An 18,463-nucleotide genomic window follows, 5' to 3' on the forward strand; every position below is an offset into this window, starting at 1 on the left:
GACTGACTATACCCCGTTTGTAGCTTACCAGGCTCTGACTTGGACCTTGGTTTAGTGGACTTGTAGACTGGTGGCCGCGTGGTTGACTTTTGGCCTCCTCTGGACTCCAAACACACTCTTAGGACTTGACTGCACTGGACCTCAGCAGCTCCTCCCAGGGCTTATATGGGGGAGACTAGGAGGGGTCCCATAGGTCACCCTTAGGTCACATGGTCACTGATACCTCACTGGGTTACAATCACATGACACTGGTTAATCACATGTCAACTGTTCTTAAAGCTATAACACAATTTAGGCATAATACATTAGATAACATACATATGAATTCATCTCTCTTCTCCCATATGCTTTTTATTCTTGTCTACTCACAAACATCTTTTATACAATACTTTTTTTTTTACATTTTGATATGTTGCTGATTTCTAATAAAATAAAAAAGAAAGCAAGTTCCCCCTTTCAGTCTGCACGTTACAAGTTCCCCCCTTTCAGTCTGCAAGTAACACCCCATAATAAGAATGCAAAAACAGAATTTGGGCAAAACAAAAATTTTGCATTGACTTAAAGGAGTACTTTTAATCCTTCCAGTACTTATCAGCTGCTGTATGCTCCACAGGAAGTTCTTGTAATGACCAACTAAGAGGACAGAGAGAGTGAGCCCTAAGCTGTCCCTAATAACACTCTCCCTGAATACTTTCCCATCCGCCCTAAATGACGGATCGACAACCACGGTACCGGTCCCTACCTAAATTAAAGTGCAGTGGGTGTAAAACAAATAATAATATACATAGTCGGTCACTGGCCAGAAACAGAATGGGAAAACTACCAAACAACTAGATACACCAGACAAAATATAAACTCACAAACAGGGCAGGATGCAGAGTACTAACAAACACTACATAAACTGGAATCCAGATAAATGGCAGACATAATTAAATGAACAAGACTAGGTATGGAACAAGTATACAGCAGAATCCAGGAGATGTAGGGGATGAACGAAAGAACTGAATGCTAAACACCAAACTGATCAGGAACATAGAACACTGTTCACACTGGACTCAGATAGCTAACATAAACAGATTAAGTTCAAACGACACAGATCAGTGAGTAAGCACAGAGGATACTATAGACCAATAGTAAAGCACAGAGGAAACACTAGATCAGTGATTATGTACTCTATGATCAGTGCAAGTACTATAAACTCTAAAGATCAGCAATAATGAACTTTATGAAAACGAATACAAGAAAACCAAACTTACCAACGTGAAGGGACAGAGGTCTGGATTCTCACAATGTGAACACAAGGTTAAAGAAGAGCAGACATACATATCCTAAAACCAACAGATGTACTTCACACTAAAATCTATAATAAACAGGACTATTAACCATGGTTAAAAACTCAGATAATATCACAGGATAAATACAAGGTGCATGATCAAACAGACATGGAAAGCATTGCACAAATTACCAGCAACCAGAGTGAAGCAGAGCTTGGGTTTAAAAAGCCACACCCGAGTTGCAATTGGCTCAGAGAATTAACTGTTCCCCAGCATGGAGAATAGCAAACTGCTCAGACAAAAACTAAACAGGGCCTAAGAAAGAAAAACACAAAAATACAAAAACAGACATTACAGTTCTTTTCTTTTTGAATTTCTTTTATGTCTGACCACAGTGCTCTCTGCTGACACCTCTGTCCATGTCAGGAACTGTCTAGAGCAGGATAGGTTTGCCATGGGGATTTTCTCCGGCTCTGGACAGTTCCTGACATGGGCAGAGGTGTCAGCAGAGAGCACTGTGGTCATACAGAAAAGAAATTTAAAAAGAAAAGAACTTCCTGTGGAGCATACAGCAGCTGATAAGTACTGGAAGAGTTAAGATTTTTAATTAAAAGTAATTTACAAATTTGTTTAACTTTCTGGGACCAGGAAGTTTTCCACCGGAGTACCCCTTTAAAGTGTACCTGTTATATAACAGAAAAAAATTATTCTTATATATGTTACTCACTAGTAGTGTTGAGCGGCATAGGCCATATTCAAATTCGCGAATATTCGCGAATATATGGACGAATATTCGTCATATTCACGAATATTCGCATATTCGTAATATTCTCGGTTTATTTTCGCATATGCGAATATTTACATGTGTGAAAATTGCGTATGCGAACATTTGCATTTACAGAAATTAACATGCGCGAATATTCGCATATGCGAAAATGCACATATGCAAAGTTTCGCATATGCGAACATTCGCATGCCAGTCTCACACAGTAGTATTAGAGCCTTCTTACACCACATAAGCTGGAAGCAGAGAGGGGTGATCACTGTGATGTGTACTGTGAAGAAAAAAAAAACAAAAAAAACGAATATTCGTAATTACGAATATATAGCGCTATATTCGCGAATATTCGCGAATTCGCGAATAAAATTCGAATTGCGAATATTCGTGAGCAACACTACTCACTAGGTCATGCAGATGCTTTATTTGTCTTTTTCATGTGTCTAGCTGTTGTACACTGCTCAAAAAAAAGATCCTAGATCTGAATGAAAGAACTAATCGTATGCTGACACACTCCAACCACATGAGGTCTAGCATTGTCTTGCATTAGGAGGAACCCAGGGCCAACCGCATCAGCATATGGTCTCACAAGGGGTCTGAGGATCTCATCTCAGTACCTAAAGGCAGTCAGGCTAACACTGGCAAGCACATGGAGGGCTGTGTGGCCCCCCCGAAAGAAATGCCACCCCACACCATTACTTACCCACCGCCAAGCCTGTCATGCTGGAGGATGTTGCAGGCAGCAGAACATTCTCCACAGTGTCTCTAGACATGTCTGTCACATGTGCTCAGTGGGAACCTGCTTTCATCTGTGAAGATCACAGGGCACCAGGGGCGAATTTACCAATCTTGGTGTTCTCTGGCAAATGCCAAAAGTCCTGCATGGTGTTTTGTTCTTTAAGCACAACCTCCACCTGTGGACGTCAGGCCCTCATACCACCCTCATCGAGTCTGTTTCTGACCATTTGAGTGGACACATGCACATTTGTGGCCTGCTGGAGGTAATTTTGCAGGGCTCTTGCAGTGCTCCTCCTTGCACAAAGGCGGAGCCACTTGTGTGGGTTGTAGAATCTGTCTCATGCTACCAATAGAGTGAAAGCACCACCAGCATTCAAAAGTGACCAAAACATTAGCCAGGAAGCATAGGAACTGAGAAGTGGTCTGTGGTCACCACCTGCAGAACTGCTCCTTTATTGGGGGTGTCCTGCTAATTGCCTATAATTTCCACCTGTTGTCTGTTCCATTTGCACAACATCATGTGAAACTGATTGTCAATCAGTGATGCTTCCTGAGAGGACAGTGTGATTTCACAGAATTGTGATGGTACATTGTGCTGTTTAAGTGTTCCCTTTATTTTTTTGAGCAGTGTATTTGGCTACCAAATCCCTCTGTATTGCTGCTCATTCATTCTGACAACCACTGCTCAGGAAGGGGCATGTCAGAGGCAAGAACTGAGCTCACCCCCACTCACCATGTATTCAAATCCTCTCTGAGTCTGCTATTCTTGGTCTCTTCATCCAATCATTGCAGGTTTCTCTGTTAGCTCCTCCTCTCTGTTTTCATGCTGCAGTCTGATAGGACAGGAGTGAGCACAGAGGAGTGCTAGTCCTGCAGCAGCTGTACATGACCATGTACTGGATGGTATGAGGACCCCTTATTGTCTTTTGTAGAATTCATAATTTCTTTAAAAAGAAGATACATTTTTTATTAAGTATATTAGAAAGGTTAAAGTACCTGTCACCAAATAAAACTTTTAATATAGTGTATGTAATTAGCAGACACTTTTCCATTCACTTGCTTTTAAAATTATCAACATTAATATGTTTAAAATGTAATAGAAAAACGGACAACTAGGTGGCTCTGTTCTGTTACCTGCCACGGTAAATACAGTGAGTTCAGTGTCCTCTCGGCCTGGCAGGCAGTCCAAACTCAGGAAGTGTTTCTCTGCACTAAGCTTGATTGACAGCTTCCAAGAGCCTCACTGAAAGCTGCAAAGAACCTCACTAAAAGCTGCACAGAGCCTGAGGTCTTCTATTCGTCACAGCACTGCAACCATGTGAGGGAAGTTGTCCCCCACCAGGCTTCAGTGATGTCATGCCTGCTGGGAAAAGCCCACTTTCTCCTGCTGGGAGATTGCACTGTGAGCAAGAATAAAGGTATGACACAAAGCTTTTTAAGGCTCTGACATTTTTTTAAAGGGGTACTCCGGTGAAAACCTTTTTTCTTTTAAATCAACTGGTGGCAGAAAGTTAAACATATTTGTAAATTACTTCTATTAAAAAATCTTAATCCTTCCTGTACTTATTAGCTGCTGAATACTACAGAGGAAATTATTTTCTTTTTGGAATGCTCTGTGATGACATCACAACCACAGTTCTCTCTGCTGACGTTATTATAATAATAACAACAATGCTTTATTTATTGTTGTCCTTAATGGGATTTGAACCCAAGTCCCCAGCACTGCAAGGCAGCAGTGCTAACCACTGAGCCACCATGCTGCTCTTAGCATACATCTGCTATGCATCTGCTATGCATCTGCTATGCATCTGCTATGCATGGTTGCTAAAATGGACAGAGATGTCAGCAGAGAGCACTGTGTTCGTGATGTCATCAGTGTTCCAAAAAGAAAGGAATTTCCTCTGTAGCATTCAGCAGCTAATAAGTACTGGAAGGATTAAGATTTTTTAATAGAAGTAATATACAAATATGTTTAACTTTCTGCCACCAGTTGATTTAAAAGAAAAAAGGTTTTCACCGGAGTACCCCTTTAAGGGCTGGAGGGGAGTTCGGGAACATAGCCTGAGTTAGTTTACAACTGTTTATTTGGTGACAGGTACTCTTTAATGTTTTGACAAGATGTGTAACAAGATTTTGATACTAACAGTGCCCATTTAACTTGAAGGCTGTAATAGCTGCCAAAGGGGCTTCAACTTAGTGTTGAGTAAAGGCTCTGTATAGCTTTATCACTGTAATATTGAAATCTTTTCCTTTTCTAATAAATTAGCAAAGATTTCTAACATTTTGTTCTCACTTTGCCATTATGGGGCATTCAGTGCAGAACGTTGGAGGAAAATCTGATCTTCATTTTTCTTTTAGACCAAAGTGGTAACAAAAAAAGATTTGAAAAAAGTGAAAGGGTGTAAACAGTTTCTGAATGCTTGTATAGCTGAGATGATACCAGAGATCAGCGGGACCTGTGCACTGTTGGAATTACATTGGTTGGGATTGTAGAGGTGAGTTATAGGTGATCACCAATTTATAGACTTGGGAATATGGCCACATCCTGGGTAGTTGCCTTTCCACTGGTTAAAGCCCCAGGTTTGGATGTCAAGGTGATCAGGACCAGTGGTACCACCTTTAGTAGTGACAGCTTATGCAGCCTTTCCAGGCCACCCCGGTGTGGAGACACTGGGTGTAAGGAATACCTGATCACTTTGTGCTTGTGTTGTGTTATTTGACAGAAAATTGTAACGGGAGAAATAGTGCATGCACTATATCTTCCGTCACAAAATAACGTCCGTTATTAATAACGGGCTATAACGGGATAAAACGGCTATTAGAAAAATCCCATAGACTATAATGGGATTTTCTAACGGCCGTATAGGATTTTGTAACTGCCGTTTTACAGCTGATTTTCAGATGGAACTTCGTATGGATCTTTAAAACGGAGTCATTTTGTAGCGTGAAAGGGGCCTTACAATGATAGCGTGTAATGAAACGTTTTATTGCTTTTGGTAGAGAGGAGGATACATGAAAAGCATACATATAAAAACTACTTTTAATTTGCCCATAAAATTATAGATGATAATGACAGAAACTATTGATTTCAATGATTTATTTGTTTTTAATCTGTTATAATAAGCAGGTATTGTATAGTCAGCCAAAGGAGAAATAAACAAAACACATAAAGCGGTGGAACAAGTTTTATAAAAAAAAATATATATATTATGCCACTTCCATTGAACATTGTGTTTACACACTTAAGCCAACTTGTAGTAGGCGTATTGTTCTTAAGGTTACATTTGTAGGAGTTTGTGCTACTGTACATTCTGGAATACCCACATAACAAGTACGCTTACTGCCAACTACAATGGGAGAGAGGAGGGAGCGGGCTGGAGGGATAATAAGCCAGTGTCATCTTCCTCAATAACAACAAATACCAAAAAATAGCTAAAATATAATCTTTATAAGAAAATTACATATAAACACTATAAAATCAGTAAGCATTTAGAATCAAGAGTTTCCAATATAGAGATACTCCTGTGGGTCAGTCATCTCCCGACACATTTCCCCATACATCAGATAGAACTACGGTTCATCATGGGTTTTCTAACAGTAGTGTAGTGGAGATACAAAAATGGGGTAGCTTATTCTATTCTATAGAGACATAGCAAATCAAGCACATAAATAGCACATAGCAGGCAAGAACAGGACTATACACCACACAATATTAGTAATGTTCTTTCACATTGCGAGTTTCCAGCAGTAAATTATCATCAGGCCGACCCTTGCAGATTGATAAATATCCTCAAACTGGACTATACACCACACAATATTAGTAATGTTCTTTCACATTGTGAGTTTCCAGCAGTAAATTATCATCAGGCCGACCCTTGAAGATTGATGAATATCCTCAAACTGTGGTCCTTATTCCTATAATGATAAGGAAAAACAAAGAAAGCAAACCAAGCAAAGCACACAAAAAGCACATGCAAAGCACATAGATTAGATGACATAAACCACAGGAGGGGGAAATACCATAGGATAACATGAGATAGGATAACAAACTGGAAAAGAAGCCACATATATATAACAGTAGGTAGAATGGAACAGTCTTACTAAATACCTTCAGATAGATCAATGGTGTAGCGGCTGGTGGTGTGGATCCGCTGTACCTGTGTGGACGATGACGTGAGCCGCACCATGGAGCGGAGTCTAAGGAGCCGCTGGTTTTCACCAGAGCATGCCGCAAAGCAGGATGGACTTGCTGCGGCCGTCACGCCCCCTCCCATAGACTTGCATTGAGGGGGCGGAGCGTGACATCACACAGGGCGGAGTCATGACGTCACGATCTTCCGTCCCCGTGGTCGGGAGGAATTAGCCAGAGAACCTCCAGTGCTTCCGGAAGCAGTTACAGGTGGGTGCTGCTTGCTATATTGCGGGGGACCCCGGCGATCTGACATCTTATCCCCTTCCTTTGGATAGGGGATAAGATGTCTAGGGGCGGAGTACCCCTTTAAAATGCCAAAATGTGGATTAATCTTCTGGCATAAACTAAGCCGGCTGATAGATAGCGTAAAGATAGACAAAAGTGATTACAAATTCACCACATTTATTTATTTATTTATTCATTCATTCATCTTTTGTCAGTTTCAATATTTTTTATTATTATTTTGGAAACAAAGACTTCTAAAAAGATCCCATAAATACAAGTACAGACCTCAGTAAAAAGAATGCACCAAATTTATCAAACATCCTGAGCCACTGTGATAAATATGTTCTCAGATAAATTCTCAGATGTTCTAGTTGACGCTGTCTAAGAATTAGGCAGCTTTCTGAAATCCATTTTATCTATATGTAAATGTTAACTAAAACACATAAATGTTGGCAAAAATGATCATCTGTTGCGGGGCGCTAAAGACGTCTATGGACACTCCGATAGCAAGTCTCGACTTTTTCTCATCCTGTTGTCTTAGGTTCAAATATCTGCGCTGATTCATTTTTATATCTTTACAGAGGATGTTGCGCTATTTTTCCGGTAGTTTTTAAGGTATTTCTTTCGGGTTAGCCGGCTTTGATGTATCTCCATATTGCTTCAGAATCCCTCTTCATTAGTCATTAATTCTCCTAATTGTTCCAATGTCTGACTATAAGGCAATTGTTACAGACCGAGCTGAAAACAACAATCAAAATTCTTTTTCTCAATGGAAAATTAAACTGCGTTGAAGAGGAAATGAAAACCAGGTCCAGTTAATTCGTGTTCTGCCCTTTTTTTTCTCTTTTTTTCTTCTCCCTCTTTAAAAAAAAGGAAGAGATTTTAAACATTCATTGCTCACTGACAGTCTGACAAATCTGCCGTCTACGATACCCCTGGCAAGCCAAGGCAATATACTTCTAGCTATTTAATGAACCCATAAATTTGTTTTTTCAACTTACGCCAGACCTTGTAATTTTACTGTAATGAATATGCTTATATTTTATATCTGCATAAATTTCATGGTTATGTATTTACATCTAGGCCTTAACTCTTAAGTGTTTGCTCTACGGGCTGGAGAATAAACAAACCTGGCTAACATGTTAGTGAACCCCCTAAAAAGGCTCATTAATCAGATGTCAGCGGTGCCAAGCATAACACACGGAGACCTAAGCTCTAAACACAGACTGTGTGTCACAATCAAGAGCATTCCAGCTCCGCAAAGGGTCATTCGGTGTCATTGAACTGTATTTTTCATCATCACAAGGCAGTATTAAAAGTCAACAATAAGTGACGCTGCAACCACTTAGACCTGGATATTTAAAGTAGAGATCTAGTGAAATAGGATTTATTCCACGTATTACATTTCGGTGCCGCCTGTCTGTACCCCTGGGAAGTGCTTCTTCTTTATGTGAAATGATGGCACGCCGTCTCCACTGGAATGAGCAACGTTACCTGCCGCCTGTTGCTTGGGCTCCTTCCGCTGTCTAGCTATATTAAGACTTGTTAAAATTACACCAATGAGCTATAGAACATTAAATGGGCACTGTCAGAATCAAAGACCTTTTATATGTTGTACATCTTGGCAAAACATTAACCTTTCTAATACACTTTATTAAAAAAATATATTATTTTTCAGAAATGATGGCTAATAAAAAAAAGACAAGTAGGAGTACAATCTAGAAAGTAATCATGTAAGGCTTTGTTTAAGCTGAAGGCAGGACAGCTTGGACAAAGTCCAGGAAGTGAAGGGGTGGGACTAGTACTCCTCAGTGCTCACTCCTGTCCTATAATTCTGCTGCATAAAAGTAGAGAGGAGAAGGTTGCAATGCAGCCTGCAGTGATTGGATGAAGAGACCCAGCACAGCACAGCAGGCTAAGGGAGGAAGTGAATGCATGGTGAGTGAGGGCGGGCTCAGTGTTTACCTCAGACACACCCCTTCCTGAGCAATGGATGTCAGAATGAGTAAGTAGCAGAAAACACATAAGACGTAAATCATCTGCATGACTTACTGAGTAACATAAAGAAGCATTATTTTTTCTGTGACATTATAGGTGCGCTTTAACCCCTTCATGACACAGACCATTTTGGCCCATTTTTGTTTTTTGCATTCCCATTTTTTTCCCCTCTTCTTCTTTTAATAGCCATAACTCTTCACTTTATTTTTCAATTTACAGACCCATGTGAAAGCTTATTTTTTGCGGGACCAATTGTACTTTGTAATGACATCCTTTTCATGTTTCCATAAAATATGCAAAATGGGAAAAAATATATGATTCTATGACCCCCTATAACAATGTTTTCCATACAGTGTGTCTCCACTACAACTATTTTTTTTTTATCATCTGCCAGCTGCTGGGGTTTTGCGGCTGGAACTTTTTTTGGTTGTGGCTAGAATGGCATCAGATCTTGCACTGGGGGTAGGGGGGACATAGGGGGTCTAGGGAGGACGAAGGGATCTAAAGATGACAGAGGAGTCTGGGAGGACAGTGGTCTGGGAGACATAGGGATCTTAGGAAGGACAAAAAAGTTTGGGGAGGACAGAGGGGTTTGGGTAAGGACAGTGGAGTCTGGGGAGAACAGAGGGATCTGAAGAGGACAGAGGGATCTGAAAAGGACATAAGGGTCTGGGGGAGGACAGAGGGTTCTGGAGATGATCAGGAATAAGGAGCCCGGGGAGGACAAGGGTCTGGGGGACAGAGTGGTCTGGGAAGGACAGAGAGGTCTGGGGAAGGAGGAGGACCGAGGAGTCTGGGGAGGACAGAGGAGTCTGTGGAAGGACAGAGGGGTCTGGGGAGGAAAGAGAGGTCTGGAGATGACAGAGGATTCTGTGATGAACAGGGGTCTTGTGGGACAGAGGGGTCTGTGGGAGGACAGAGGAGTCTAGGGAGGACTGAGAGGTCTGGGAGACAAAGGGGAATAGAGAGGACAGATGGGTCTGGGGGAGGACAGAGGGGTCTCTGGGATAAAGGAGTCTGGGGGACAGAGGGGTATGAAGAGGACAGAGGGATCCTGGGGGAGGACATTGGAGTCTGGGGAGTATAGAGAGTTCTTGAGGAGTCTGGAGAGGACAGAAGGGTCTGAGCTGGCCAGAGGGGTATGGGGAACAGAAGAGTCTGGGGAGGACAGAGGGTTCTGGGGGACATAAGGTGTGGGGGACAGAGGGGTCTGGAGAAGACTGAGAGGTCTGGGGGAGGAGGAGTCTGGAGGAGGGGACAGATGGGTCTGTTGCAGTAAAGGGTTCTACAATTTCTTTATCTGGCCCTGCTGGAGGGCCACAGGTTGTGCACATAGGCTATAGGAGCTTTTCTGAAGGCAGGCACATGTACAGGGACATGACCGTATTTGGTGAAGCTAATTCAATTATTGTAATATACCATTAGTGTGCGAAGTTTTAGGCTTATTTACACTACTAAGACAGCAATACATCTAAGACAGGGGTCCCAACCCATTCCTTAAGGTCCACCAACCATCAGGGTTTGACATTTTCCCTTTCCCTGAAATGTTGATGGGCCTTCAGAACTGGGTTGGATGACAACAGCTCTAAGGGACTTCAGAAATTCAGCGTGACTCGATTGCTTGCAAATTACATATTATTAATTCAATCCAGTAACATGCTTTACCGATAAGTCTACTTAAATGGGCACTCTCATTAAAACAAATTTTTGCTATTGCACTCCTTATGGTGAATAAAAAATATTTCTAATGTTCTTTGCTTAAAAAAAAAAGAAGTTTTCTATGTTTTATTTGTGTTTAAAAAAGCTGCCACTAGGTGTCTCCCTACTTGTCCAGAGAACATTCCCCCCCCCCCCCCATCTTTTGCACAGACTTTGGACTCCTGGTGGCCTAACAGAAGTCCAAACACAGGAAATGCAGTCTGGAGTAATGAGGGGTGTGTGTGCATCCAATCATAGCTCATCTCACACTTAACTGCCGTTTGCTGTTGGTTGCAGAGTGAGTGAGGAAGTTCTCCCCTGTATGGCTTCAGATGATGTCACGCCTGCTGGGGAACGCCCCCTTCCCAGTCTGTGAACCTGAATCTGAGGCTGAGCAGAAAATACAGAGCAATATCAAGGTAGAAAAACTAAAAAATAATCAAAATAAAGGCAAATGGTGGTTTATCATGATAAGGGCAGTGAACTGGAAGGATTATAAAATTTATCAAGTTAATGAGAGGTACTCTTTAATAGTGAAAAGAAGGAATATGCGCATATGTGGGAAAAAGTGAATATTCTTAATTTTGAATATATAGCGAATATATTTGCAATATTCACGAATGTGCAATATTCGCAATAAAAATTTGAAATGCGAATATTCGCGCCCAACACTACTCTTTAAAGGGATTATCCACCATAAGGTGATTCTAGTATGTACCTGGCAGACAGTGATGGACATGCTTAGGAAGGATCTGCACTTGTCTTGGGGCTAAATGGCTATGTTGTGAGATTACCATAACACTGTGGCTAGCTTTTTGTGAACTGGTATTTCCTGTTTGACTTTTCTTTTTTTTTTTTTACTACAAATCCCACAATTCCATTTTCCTCCCTCCCACACATCAGCCACCCCACCCATTGAAACATAAATGAGCTGCATCCATTCAAAAGACCTGTGGTTTTCAATCAGGGTACCTACAGCTGTTGTATTAGTTGCAGATTGATCTCTCTCCCACCAAGCAATCTTGGCCCCATTGCAACCTGGGAAAAATCTGACACAACAGTCATTTTGTATGCTGTTAAAAATAAATATTGGAGGGAAAATCACAGAAGAATTGTGAGAAAACCGTCACACACAGGTACAGACACTATATTATGAACTACACTAACTTTACAGCCCCTGTAGCATGGTCAAATAAAAAAAAATTCCTGGAATACCCCTTTCATTTTCGATCCCACCGAGTGCTGCATAGAGTACGTTGACACCCGTTGCAAGGTGTTGTAGCACAGAGGCCTGTGTCCTTCTCCGATCTGCTTCATCATCCAACACAATCCATAGATTATTATTTTGCTTCTGGAGATCAGACATGAAGTTTTTTTAGGATGGGGCCGGAGACTGAGGAGCGAGCTGTAGAGAAGGAAGGGGGGGGGGGGGGGGGGGGGGGGGGAGGAAGGGAGGACGGTGTTAACAGCTACTGTCTCTTCCCTCTGTGCAGGTTAAATGCATGAATGCTCCGGCAGCGTGGTCTTGGAGCCTAGACAACCAGAATGATTCCTTAATAGGTTACAGATAAGACCTTTTGATTATTACCTGGATTGACAGCCAAAGAATGGGAGGGGAGCATTTGGCTCCAGTCTAGTCAGTCGAGCAGAAAAGACCCCTGGCTCTCGGGATAACCTGGGTCAAATGATTTGGCGCCTTGAGTGTATGAAAGCCATTTTACAGACGTTGAGAGAAGGAGGAGGAGGGAGAGAGAGAGAGAGAGCTGGAAAATAAGAAAGTTTACCCCCCCCCCCCCCCCCCCACTGTACTCCTGCCTTTTATTTCATCATTCACCTCCGTCTTCTGCGATATTTTTTTTTGGACAATTCCTTATATATCAGTGACTGAAGACATAGGGAAACAAATAATAATAGAATACATTCTGATCAGGATTACTATGCAGAATATACGAGACACCATGCAGAATTCATGCAGAATACGGACCACAAGTGCTGCATACTGTTGGTTCCAAAAACTCTAAATAAACCAAGAAAAAATTATAGTATTAGAATTATATTCGAATTATATTAGTAGAGTATGTTCACACTATGGATTTTATGCTATGTTTAACTATTTTTATTGATATTATGCAGCAGTGGTCTTCAAACTGTGGACCTCCAGCTGTTGCAAAACGACAACTCCCAGCATGCCCGGACAGCCGTTGGCTGTCCGGGCATTCTGGGAGTTGTCGTTTTGCAACAGATGGAGGTCCACAGTTTGTGGACCACTGTTATCTATCTATCTATCCATATCTATCTATCTATCTATATATATATATAGAACTTGAGGTGGTAGGCAGCACTTCCGAAAAAATGGATATGGTGCAAGCAGTCTGGGGGCCCTGGTCTTGGGTCCAATTCATACAAAACATAAAGGATGACCGCAGCACTCAATAGTAGTGAAAAGATCAAAAAAGTGGCTTTATTCCAAAAGCAAACAGCAGCGACGTTTCGGTGTTCTCACAATGGTGAGAATGGTGTTGTGAGAACACCGAAACGTCGCTGCTGTTTGCTTTTGGAATAAAGCCACTTTTTTGATCTTTTCACTACTATTGAGTGCTGCGGTCATCCTTTATGTTTTGTATCTATATATATATATATATATATATATATATATATATATATATATATAAATATATATATATATATTTATGTAGAGAAGGCCTGACTCACTGACTCATTAACGCCCCGCCTAAACCCTTGGACCTAGAAAGCTGAATTTTTTTCACAGGTGTTGTTTTTAAGACGTAGACTAGTGTTTAGCGGCATAGGCCATATTCGAATTCGCGATATTTCGCAAATATATGGACGAATATTTGTCATATATTTGGTAAATTCGCATATTCGTAATATTCGTGTTTTATTTTTGCATATGAGAAAATTCGCTTATGCGAAAATGTGCATATGCGAAAATGTGCATATGCGAAAATTAGCACAAGCGAAAAATTTGCATGCCAGTCTCATACAGTAGTATTAGAGTCTTCTGTACAACACACAAGCTGTGATGTGTACTGTGAAGAAAAAAAAACGAATATTCGTGATTACGAATATATAGTGCTATATTCGCGAATTCGCGAATATGCAATATTCGCGAATAAAATTCGCATTGCGAATATTCGCCAGCAACACTAACGTAGACGAGGAATAAGAAAGGATATTTTGCAATTCAACCCATAAGGGGGTGAAAAAGGGGTTGAAAGTTTGTATGGAAGTCACTTTTGAAGCTAGAAGCATGAAACGTAATTTTTAGGCTAACAATTAGAGATAAAGAAACACGTGTTTTAACGTTTTTTAAAATTCCACCCCTGAAGAGGTGAAACGGAGGTTCAAAGTTCGTATGAATTAACCCCTTGCCGCAGAACGCCGATTATACCCTGCGCTGCCGCACGGGAGGGTTATGAAGCGAGCTCCGGAGCTGAGCTCGCATCATACCCGCACGGTCCCGGCTGCTATCAGCAGCCAGGACCCGTCGCTAATGCCGGACATCGCCGTTCCGGCAGATGTCCGTCATTAACTCTTTAGACGCGGCGATCAAAGTTGAAATAATTCAGGTTGTTTGGATGCCCGTAAACTTTACCCAGAGCGGCCTCATTACTATAGGATCGTAAAAAGTTAATCTGTTACCCCAAATTTAACGCGAGCGAAGCCGTGGGCAAAAGCTAGTACAGCATAAATGCCATATACATCCACAGCATATACGTGCGAACATAGGTGTCATGTCATGCAGTATGACATCATACGGTAATAAGACAACATTTTGGGTGACATCACCTGCTGACAAAATTCAGCACGTGGAAAAAATAAAGGTATAATCCAGAATATCACACAAAGGCCACAGACAACAAAACAGGATCTCCGATTAACCCTGTAAAGACACAGGGAAAGATGTATTACTGTATTTGTGGTGTTTACATATTCTGCGCACTTTGAGTGTCTATCAGCTGGACAGGATTTACCGTACGACATGTTATAAATAGTGTTGAGCGGCATAGGCCATATTCGAATTCGCGAATATTCGCGAATATATGGACGAATATTCGTCATATATTCGCGAATATTCGCATATTCGGTATATTTCTCGTTTTATTTTCGCATACGCGAATATTCGCATATGCGGAAATTAACATATGTGAATATTGGGATATACAAAATTAACACGCGCGTAAATTCGCATATGCGAAAAGTAGCATAATTTTCGTATATGCGAATTTTCACACGCCAGTCTCACACAGTAATATTACAGCCTTCTTTACACCACACAAGCTGGAAGCAGAGAGGGATGATCACTGTGATGTGTACTGTGAAGAAAAAAAAAAAAAAACGAATATTCGTAATTACGAATATATAGCGCTATATTCGCGAAATTCGCGAAATTCGCGAATATGCGATATTCGCGAATAATATTCGAATTGCGAATATTCGCGAGCAACACTAGTTATAAATTCCAAACTTGACAGTTTTATGGAAAGTGACCACGGAAAGGAGGCTTTGGAAACTGGAAATGGTGTTAAAGGGGTGCTCCGGTGGAATTTTTTTAAAAAAAATCAACTTGTGCCACAAAGTTAAACAGATTTGTAAATGACTTCAATTTAAAAATTGTAATCCTTCCAGTACTTATCAGCTGCTGTATGCTCCAGAGGAAGTTGTATAGTTTGTCCCCTCCCATAGACTTGCATTGAGGGGACGGGCGTGACGTCACAAGGGGGCGGAGTCCTGACGTCACGGACTTCCGTTCCCGTAGTTGCGACTCAGACCCTCCAGCGCTTCCGGACAAAAAACAGGTGGGTGCCGCATGCAATACTGCGGGGGTCCCCAGTGGCGGAACCCCCGAGATCAGACATCTTATCCCCTATCCTTTGGATAGGGGATAAGATGTCTAGGGTGGGAGTACCCCTTTAAGCTTTTTAAAAAGAAGTAATTTACTAATCTTTTAAATTTTCTGGCACCAGTCGATTTAAAAAAAAAAATTGTTTTCCACTGGAGTACCCCTTTAAAGCCCCAAACTCAAGTTTGGAAACCGCAACAGCACCAATGGCTCTAATCAGTGAAACATGTGACCAAACCAACAGAAAGAAGTTGCAGGTGAATCATTTACCACGTTTGTTCACACGGCGTATAATGAAGATGGGATGTGATGATGGATATGAGGTCAGTATATGAGTTGGGGATATGAGGACAAGATGTGAGGAGGAGATATGAGGGGGAAATATGAGGGAGTGATTTGAGGTCAGGACATGAGGACGGGATATGAGGACAAGATATGAGGGAGTGATTTGAGGTCGGGACATGAGGACAAGATATGAGGTCGAGATATGAGGACGAGATATGAGGACTAGTGTTGAGCGGCATAGGCCATATTCGAATTCGCGAATATTCGCGAATATATGGACGAATATTCGTCATACATTCGCGAATATTCGCATATTCATTATATTCTCGTTTTATTTTCGCATATGCGAAAATCAACATATGTGAATATTAGCGTATTCAAAATTAGTACATGCGAAAATTCGCATATGCGAATATTAACAAATGCTAATTTGCGCATATGCGAATTTTCGCGCGCCAGTCTCACACAGTAGTATTACAGCCTTCTTTACACCACACAAGCTGGAAGCAGAGAGGGATGATCACTGTGATGTGTACTGTGAAGAAAAAAAAAAAAAAAAAAAACGAATATTCGTAATTACGAATATATAGCGCTATATTCGCGAAATTCGCGAATTCGCGAATAATATTCGAATTGCGAATATTCGCGAGCAACACTAATGAGGACGGGATATAAAGACAAGATATGAGGTCGGGATATGAGGACGAGATATGAGGTCGAGATATGAGGACGGGATATGAGGACGGGATATGAGGACAGGATATGAGGACGGGATTTGAGGACGAGATATGAGGAAGAGATATGAGGGTGTGATTTGAGATCGGGACATGAGGACGGGATATGAGGACGGGATATGAGGATGAGATATGAGGTCGAGATATGAGGACAAGATATGAGGTCGAGATATGAGGACAGGATATGAGGATGAGATATGAGGTTGAGATATGAGGACGAGATATGAGGACGGGATATGAGGACGAGATATGAGGATGAGATATGAGGACGAGATATGAGGACTGGATATGAGGACGAGATATGAGGTCGGGATATGAGGACGAAATATGAGGTCGAGATATGAGGAAGGGATTTGAGGACGAGATATGAGGACAAGATATGAGGAAGAGATATGAGGGTGTGATCTGAGTTTGGGACATGAGGACAGGATATGAGGACAGGATATGAGGATGAGATATGAGGTCGAGATATGAGGACAAGATATGAGGTTGAGATATGAGGACAGGATATGAGTAGTGTTGCTCGCGAATATTCGCAATGCGAATTTTATTTGCGAATATCGCATATTCGCGAATTCGCTAATATTCGCGAATATAGCACTATATATTCGTAATTACGAATATATATATATTTTTCAATCACTGTACACATCACAGTGATCATCCCTCTCTGCTTCCAGCTTGTGTGGTGTAAAGAAGGCTCTAATACTACTGTGTGAGACCGGCGTGCACATTTTCGCTTATGCGAACATTTAAACATACACATTTTCACATATGCGAACATTTTTTTGCATGCTACTTTTCGCATATGCGATTTTTCCTTGCGGTAGTTTTGGTATTTGTTTATTTTCGCATACGCGAATTTCTTTCTGTATATGCGAAAATAAAACGCGAATATTACAATATATGCGAATTTAGGGACTATATGACGAATATTCGTCCATATATTCGCGAATATTCGCGAATTCGAATATGGCCTATGCCGCTCAACACTAGATATGAGGACGAGATATGGGGACGGGATATGAGGATGAGAAATGAGGATGAGATATGAGGATGAGATATGAGGACGAGATATTAGGACGGGATATGAGGACTAGTGTTGAGCGGCATAGGCCATATTCGAATTCGCGAATATTCGCGAATATATGGACGAATATTCGCGAATATTCGCATATTCATAATAGACTTATTTTCGTATATGCGAATATTCGCACATGCGAATATCCACGCATGCGAAAATTAGCATATACAAAAATTAGCATATGCAAATATTCGCATATGCGAAAATTCGCACACCAGTCTTACACAGTAGTATTAGAGCATTCTTACACCACATAAGCTGGAAGCAGAGAGGGATGATCACTGTGATGTGTACTGTGGGAAAAAAAACAAAAAAATGAATATTCGTAATTACGAATATATAGCGCTATATTCGCGAATATTCGAGAATTCGCGAATATACGATATTCGCGAATAAAATTCGAACTGCGAATATTCGCGAGCAACACTAATGAGGACAGGATATGAAGTCAGGATATGAGGATGGGATATGAGGATGGGATATGAAGACGAGATATGAGGACAAGAGCATCATTGTTGGTTTTCTTCTTCCACAAAGGTAGGTAGGTAGAAAGATCGGGCAAAGCTTGGTTCTCAGCTAGTTAAACCTAAAGT

The 18,463-nt window shown here is 41.2% G+C and overlaps 1 protein-coding gene and 1 long non-coding RNA gene across 2 annotated transcripts in view; one reads left to right on the forward strand and one right to left on the reverse strand.

Moving 5' to 3' along the window:
* Nucleotides 1–18,463, forward strand: part of LOC130293438 (uncharacterized) — a 283,661-nt gene that overhangs the window by 188,185 nt on the left and 77,013 nt on the right. The gene's annotated exons all lie outside the window — the stretch shown is intronic.
* LOC130293440 (uncharacterized) lies at nt 7,561–12,615 on the reverse strand. The gene is made up of 3 exons (XR_008848216.1): nt 12,492–12,615; nt 12,119–12,308; nt 7,561–8,067 (listed from the first exon to the last, which is right to left on the reverse strand). It is a non-coding gene; the product is annotated as an uncharacterized LOC130293440 (long non-coding RNA).

Source organism: Hyla sarda, chromosome 10 (assembly GCF_029499605.1).
Source record: "Hyla sarda isolate aHylSar1 chromosome 10, aHylSar1.hap1, whole genome shotgun sequence".
Lineage (NCBI taxonomy): Eukaryota > Metazoa > Chordata > Amphibia > Anura > Hylidae > Hyla > Hyla sarda.